An 8,255-nucleotide genomic window follows, 5' to 3' on the forward strand; every position below is an offset into this window, starting at 1 on the left:
GCCACCGAATAGTAAGAATCTGGTCCAAAATTAGAACCTAGATCTCCCTACTCCCAGTTCAATGAATTCTACTAAACTGGACTCTATCTCCATGCATCCCTGAAACCAATGTCTCTGTTGATGAAACATAAACATATTCATTACAGAAAAAGATCCAAGGTTGAATCTGCTAAATTAAATTATCACCCATTAAAATTTGTTAAGTTATGCAAAAAGGGTCACAGCTTTTTACATTAGTATGCAGTCTTTTATACATACTTAGGAAATGAATATATTAGTACATAATCCAAAAACAATTAGTGAATGCTAGAATCCATTTAGGTAATCTGCCTATTGCAAAATAATAAATAGCAAAAAGCAGAATTAAACCATCCTGAGCACTTTTTAAATATTTATGGCATTTTGCAATCCCAATGGTTTGGACCAAATGATGATAAACAACATAATATGACTTTACCTGTTTTATAAGCTTCTTTAATTTTGTGAAATTGCTGGAAAGGGATTCACTGCAGTTGCTAAATACTTTTTCCCCCTTAAAAGTCTAATTGAAAAAAAAATCCTATTTTCTAACACTGAGCTGGGGAAGCCTCAGTTCTATGATAAGATTGTGCCCATTACCCTCCACCATTTTGTATAGAGATTTATCTACTTGCAGCCTAATCTAATCACCTTTTACTTCAATGCCTTCCTCGGAAATTTTGCAAGTGACAAAGCAAGAACTTTGGGTACTAAATCTCCATTGCTCTTAATGGACAATGCTTGCTTGAATTGCCACATAATGCTCAGGATTCATGTGATTAATATAATTTTATTCTCTAGGAAAGGAAAAGCGAAGTGCAATGGTTTTTCATATACTTTGAATTATATTTTCATATCTCATTAAAATTATCTTTATCTTCAATATTTTCCTTGGTTTTAGCATTCTGAAATTTTTTTATTATTTTAAAAGCAAGAAGGACAAATATTAAGAGGCACTGGCCACAACTGTGGCTTGTTATTAGTTTTTACCTCATTCTTTTGCTCCTACTCTTTTTCCAATCCTCATCATGTACCCCCTTTTTATAACTGTCAATGCTGACACTTTCTTTATAGAATCAGAGAGCTGGAAAGAGTCTCAGAGACTGTCTAATCCGAACCATGTCAAATCAAGAATTCTCTCTACCACATTCCCATAAGTGGTCATTGAGCCTCTAATGGAAGACCCCCAGGGAGAGAGAAACTATTATCTTCACCTAAGGTCCAGTCCACTTTGGGATTTCTTTAATTCTTCAGAAATTAACTTAATCTGCCTCTGAAATTTACCCACTCACTGTTCCCAATTCAGCACTCAAGGACCAAAGGGAACAAGTTCAGTATCTCTTCCATATATTTGAAGATCATGAGCATGGTACTTCTAAGTCCTCTCCCCTTCATGTTAAACACCCACAGTTCCTTCAACTAATCCATTTGACATATCCTCCAGTGCTCCATCTTAGTGACCCTTTATGAAATGCTTAAGTTTTTTTATGTCGTTCTTAAAATGTGGTGCCCAGGAATGAACTGTCATAGTCTAGCTGTGTACTAACCAGGGAAGAATATCTTAGAACTATTATTTCCATCATTCTGCATACTTTTGTCTCAGTGTCTCCTGGGATGGTGTTAGTGTTTTTGTCTTTCTTTTACACAGTTGACCCATATTGATCCTGGAAAGGTCCACTAAAACCCGATGATCTACTTCTTGCAAACTGAAGCCTAGCCATGCATCCTCTTACCATCTTGTATTTGTGAAGCTGATTCTTTGAACTGAGGTGTTGAACTCTACATTTGCCCTGCTGAATTTCCTGTTATTTGATTTAGCTCATCATTCTAGTCTGTCAAAATCTTTTCAGAGGTAGACTCTGTCGCCCAGTGTGTTAACTCTTCCTTCAAGCTTTTAGAGGCATCTCGGTGGTACAGGAGAGACAGTGCTGAATTTAGAATGAGAAAAGCTTGCATTTTAATCCTGCCTCAGAGACTTACTTAGTTCAGCCTAAATGGGGATATTAATAGCACCTACTTCCTAGTGTTATTGTGAGAAGATAAAATAGTAAAGCATTTTGTAAATCCTAAAGGGTATGTCAGTACTAGCTATTATTTTTTATTGTTGTTGTTTGTTATTTGTGGTATCTACAAATTTTATAAACATATCTCGTATCTTTTTACCCAAGTCATTGATAAAAATATTGAACAGCACAGGGCCCAAGGTCTATGTCCATCATGTATTCCAGTAGAGACTTTATTATAAATTTATATACACCCATTCATCTATTCATCCAGTTGCAAATCTATTTATCAATGCTGTCATCTACATTAGGCATGTTATGGTGGCCCAAGTTTATAGTCCCTGCTGCTGGGGACACTGAAGCTGGTGGATTGCTTGAGTTCTAAGCTTTAGTGAGTTAAATGGCTTGAGTGTCTGCACTAAGTCTGGTACCAAGATGAGAAGTCCTTGGGGAGGGAGGGCTTTTAGAAGGCCAGCAAAGAAGCAGAGAACCAAACCAGATACAAAAACCAAAGCATAGTGAGTTAAAGTTTAGGTGCTAGTCATCAGGACAGGGCCTGTGAATGGCTACTACTTGTCCACCCTGGGTGTGAAAGAGAGGCATAGGCTCAAAACAAAATAAAGAAAGAATCAATAGAGAATTTGTCAAATGTCTTCTGAACCCCAGGTATAATATTACACCTATGATATTTCTCTAATCTATCAGTCTCCCCTGTCAAAAGAGAAAATGAGGCTCATCAGGCAGGAGCTGTTCTCCAATGAAGCCATGTTGGTTCTTTCCCCTTTCTGAGTGTTTGCAACCCTTCTCCTTAATGATATGTTCAAGGATTTGTCCAGTCATAGAAATCAGACTCACTGGCCTATAATTATAGGTGCTGCCTTTTTGCCTCTTTTGAAAGTGGTGATAACATTTTCCCTTCTTTTTCTCTCTACTCACTCCTCCCCATTTCCTTCTCCAAGATTTTCCAAAAATCAGCAACAGCAGCTAAACTCTCACACCTGCCAGTTGTTTCAGTCTTCTGGGATCCAAATGGTCTAGTGATTTGAACTCCCTGAGGGCATCTGGAGGCTGATCATCTATCTCTTCATTTATCATGGGTTTCCAATACATGCCAACCTCTCTGTTTTATCATTTCGAATGCAAAGCTCATTCTTTGGAATCAAAGCAAAATATAAGTTGAGTAGTTAAGTTTTCTCACCATCCCTCATTATCATCATTTCATCTGCCCCAAGCATTAATCCTGTCCTTTTTTTTCTGCCCTCATTCAAGCATAGCTAAATATAAAGCAAAACCAACACACACACACACACACACACACACACACACACACACACACAATTATTCTGTTGCTCCTAACCATTATTACCAGCCTCAGTTCATTACAGGCTTTATCTCTCCTGATAAAATTTTATGGGATCATGCTATCATTTTAAATTCAGCCTTAGGCACTTGCCCCTGCTTCCTCTAACCTCAATACAGCTTTAAAATATGAAATTGTTGTTGAGTTCCCTGTACGTTCACATTAGACTCAGTGGACTGCTCCCCCTTTTTGCCCTCATCTGAGTACTTTTTGCCTAAGTCTTCATAATTTTATTTCTTTATCTTGGACTGTCTTCCCTCTCAAAATAGCAGGACATCAGCTCCCATCCAGCTCTCTCCAAACTCCTTGATATATGGTCTTCCAAAATATATGGTGCACATAGGGTTTTTCCTCTCTATTAACCTCTGATGGCATGGCCAAGTGAAAAAAAGCTTTTTCATGCCTTTCCCATATGCTTTGGGCTACTCCATTTACATTTAGGTAAGTAATAAAGCAATATAGTGGGGACAGGAGGAGGAGGAGGAGATGCCCTGGACTGGGAGTCAGGAGGTCCAGGTTCTACTACTGTCTTCCAGTGACAAGTCATGTGGTCTTGAACAAATCATTGAACCTCTATGACCCTCAGTTTGCACATCTGTAAAATGGAGAAGAAAATCCTTGTGTCACTTATTCCCCAGTATTGTTATGAGGTTCAGATAATGTAAAGAGTTCTGTAACCATTAAGCACCATATAACTGTTAGCCACCATCATTGTTGGTTTTTGTCCTTCATTCTTGAAGAGGACCATGACATTAGGAGGTGATGTCATGACTTGCCAGTAATTGGATTTAAGTGAGGGAGGGCTGTGCAAGGTCACCAACCTCACTCTTTCCTCCAGAACCATCTGGGTCCAGTGGCAAGATATAGATCCCAACAACTGGAGATGGCTCCAGTTGTTTTAAGGCAATTGGAGTTAAGTGACTTGCCCAGGGTCACACAGCTAGTAAGTGTCAGAGTTGAGATTTGAACTCGGGTCCTCTTGACTACAGGGCCCTATCCTCTATCCAGCTATACAGGCTTAGCTCTTATCCAGTGCTCTATCCATTGTGCAACCCAGCTGCCTTAGCCACCATCATTCTCTTCTGCTTCCTTTCCTTTTTCTCAAAGATACAAGCTAGGACAATTTTAAAGGCTGCTGGTGCTACTGCCTTCTTCCTTTAGAACCAAAGAGAAAATGAATACTTTGCGTAGAAGGTCTAGCAAGCTCATTCATTTTCTTAAATTTTATAGCATTTTTACCTTTATTTAATATCTTATTTTTTAAAATCACTTGAAAACATGGGTTTTCTAAGCAGAGTCTTGTTCAAATTTCCCTGTTTTATGAAAATAATCATTGGTGCAGTGGGAACGTGGTCTGTGGTGGCAAAGACAAGGGAGTGGTGAGAAATTACAGTAAAATCAAAGGATTCATAGCAGAGAGTTTAGAAAGATTTTTATTATTTAATTGTGGTCTGACGCCAGCTACAGATGATCTGCCTACTCTCCTTATATCCTTCCTTGCATGGCATACTTTAAAAAAATTTCTATTTATTATTATTTTTTAATGAGGCAATTGGGGTTAAGTGACTTGCCCAGGGTCACACAGCTAGTAAGTGTTAAGTGTCTGAGGTCAGATTTGAACTCCGGTCCTCCTGACTGCAGGGCTGGTGCTCTATCCACTGTGCCACCTAGCTGCCCCACATGGCACACTTTTTGTCAGCATGGATCTTCCCCCAAACACAGTTCTGTTTCCTTGGTTATTGACCCTCTTCAGAAGCTCTAGGAAGTTAGACTTAATATGGCATCTAAGAGTATGGGCCTAGTGCAGACTTCTGGGCAGTCATCTCTCTGTTCTTTTCCTATTCAGTTATTTTCTCTCAAAAAAGCCTATCTTGTTCTCCATGCTTCCCCAGAACTGCCTCCCCAAAAACACCTTCCAAAGAGAAACATTTTTCTTTCTATAGGACCCAGAGGTATGTCCCCCTTAGATCATAGCTCCAGGACTACAAGGGATGTCAGAAACCACCTCTAGAAATCTACTTAAACTGGCCTCATTGAATGCTGCTGACCCCTTGTTCCAAGTGGTACCCTGAATCATCTCCTAGAAGCTCAATCCTTTGATGGATAGGGCCTTAATTTCCTCTTCGTATACCATGTGGGGTTCAGCATCATGGGCCTGACCAACAGGCTCTTTGGGATCTTTGTGCCCATATCTTGATGCCATAGCTTCTCCTCCTTGACCAATTTGCTTTCTGATTTAGAAATTGTATAACGAGGGTGCATCTGTCCCTAGTTCCTAAGTGTTGTCCAAACTAAGCTCATAGAAATACTTGGACAATAGACACTATGTTTGTGTGTATGCATGTATGTATGCATTTATGCATATATACATATATGCCTGTATGCCTGTACACATGTGTATACCTACATGTGTATGTGTGGGTGCATGTGTGTGCTGTACATGCATGCATACATACATGCATGACTTTCTTTTGTTCTCAGCTCTGAGCCCATTTTCACCTTCCAACCTCAGTCATGAGTATTAGCTCTGCTTGGGACTATTATTATGGATAGAAATAAGACCTGTGGTTTCCCTATGAGTTCACAGGGAACTCCCTCTACCAATGAAGTTACACAAATTCTCTTCTATTTCTAGACTTAGAGCCACTGAGGCAGGGACTCCAACCAATTGTCTTCCTGCCTTTGAGACTGGCTCCAACCACTATACAATACTGTCTGTTATGGCCTATTATTATTATTATATAATTTTTTGCTATTTTTATCACAATTACAACTAAGGGTTTATGGGCATAGTTACATATTATTTTCAATTTATTCTAGCACGAGGTATGGCATCTGATAAGCATTGGATAAAAACTTACTGATTAAATGAGCAAGTGGGTCTCACCCCTGAATGACTAATCAAGACCATTTTTACTAATTTTCATCTCTTAGTGTTGGCTGCTGTGCTTAGGACAAAAAATTAAACCTTTCGAGCAAGTTTATATTTAACATCCAATAAAAAACCCTGGGTTCCTTGAATTTTCTGAAATAATAGATCACAGTAAACAAACTAACAAGAGATGATGGAAATGTGCTGTCAAGGAAGATGCTATCTAGCTACCAGTTCTTTTTCAAATATGTAAGTATGTGAGTAAGAGCCTTGGTGCAAATAAACTCCATCTTCTAGACTAATCTTCAGTCGACATATTCTCATGAGCAAAATTATTTTTCAAGGTAGCAAGGCTGCTGTTCTCCCAAATAACCAGTGTGCTGTCTTGGGAAAAATAAAATTCAGCTACCCTAATGCATGATTTCCTGCTTTTCCAATTGCCTCTCTAATTATCCTATCAGAGTCATTGACATATATGCAGCAGTCATAATAATTGTTCCAGCAGATTTGTCCTTCATTACAGGCTTCCTGTTTGTTGCTAGTAGTTGAATGTCACTTATACCATGTTTTGGAATGACAGAGGGCCTGACACCTGCTGCTATCCCCAGGACATTAATGTTCTTAGGCCTCTTCTTGAATTTATTAATTCTAGCATTGAAACCTTAACCCACTGCCTGGAAATTCAACTCAAAATGGAATCATTTTTGGACAGACACCCTTGTGACCTTCTGAACTCTTCTATCAGTCTGGCCTGGCCATTCTGTTCTTGTATGATTGTTTAAACTACAGAGGGTGGCAGAAAACATTTCTACTTTCTCAAAACAAGGTAGCTAAACATTTCTAGGGACTTGTCATGTGTGTGTGTGTGTGTGTGTGTGTGTGTGTGTGTGTGTGTGTGTGTAGAAGAGAAATCCCATATAAAGATATCCAACGCAGATACAAAATAGGGAGAAGGTCATTTGGTGGAGAAGGAAGAGAAAGAATTCATTTAGAAGGTGGTATTTGAGCTGAAATGAGGTACTCTTATTTTGAAGAAAAGGGACCAACAAAGAAGCAAACATGGGGCGGGGGTGGATTGTAATAAAGAACTTTTACTTACCCAAGTACTTCAAGGAAAACTCAGGGAGGAACAAATAAATTAGGAGAGCTGGTCTAAAATTGGTACTGGATGATTGGCTTACCCCTAATACTCATCAGTCCAGAGGACTCCCAAGCAGACTATAGGATTTGTCTTTCACATAACTCACAGGGCTGTCTAATGGGCTTTAGGTGGGTCCAGAGATTCTGGGACAGGTTGGAGCTGTGGGCTTCATATGAGATAGACCCTCTCAATCTTCAAGGTGTACTAAAATATCTGGAAGCAAAACAAAGGGTAATAATTTATATTATATATATTTATATAAATAAATAAAAATGTATTTATGTATTTATATAGAACAATTTATATATTTCTATATAGAACACATGTATATATAATATATATTATTATACAAACACACACACACACACACACATATATATATAAATATATATATATATATATATATAAATGTATATAAATAATATACTATGCCATCTGGGGTTTCTGAACCAGACCCATACTTTACAAGTTAGAAAGATAATTTATTTCCTAATAGATCAATCCATCAACAAGCATTTATTAAACCCTTACTATATGCTAGGTGTTGTGTTAGATGAGGGAGATACAAATACAAATGTGAGACAATCCTGACCCTTAAGAAGTTTTTGTCCTACAAGTAGATGTGAGGCAAGAAAAAAATTTCTCATTGTTCACCCCCCATTGATCACTATAATACTTTTTCAGGGTTGATTCTGGAGTAGCCAGTAGTTGTCATGTAATTGGAATGCCTCTGATCAAGAAACAGGTACAGGGGCAGCTAGGTGGCGCAGTGGATAGAGCACTGGCTCTGGAGTCAGGAGTACCTGAGTTCAAATCCGGCCTCAGACACTTAACACACACTTACTAGCTGTGTGACCCCAG

The sequence above is a fragment of the Dromiciops gliroides genome, chromosome 5 (assembly GCF_019393635.1).
Source record: "Dromiciops gliroides isolate mDroGli1 chromosome 5, mDroGli1.pri, whole genome shotgun sequence".
NCBI classification, from domain to species: domain Eukaryota; kingdom Metazoa; phylum Chordata; class Mammalia; order Microbiotheria; family Microbiotheriidae; genus Dromiciops; species Dromiciops gliroides.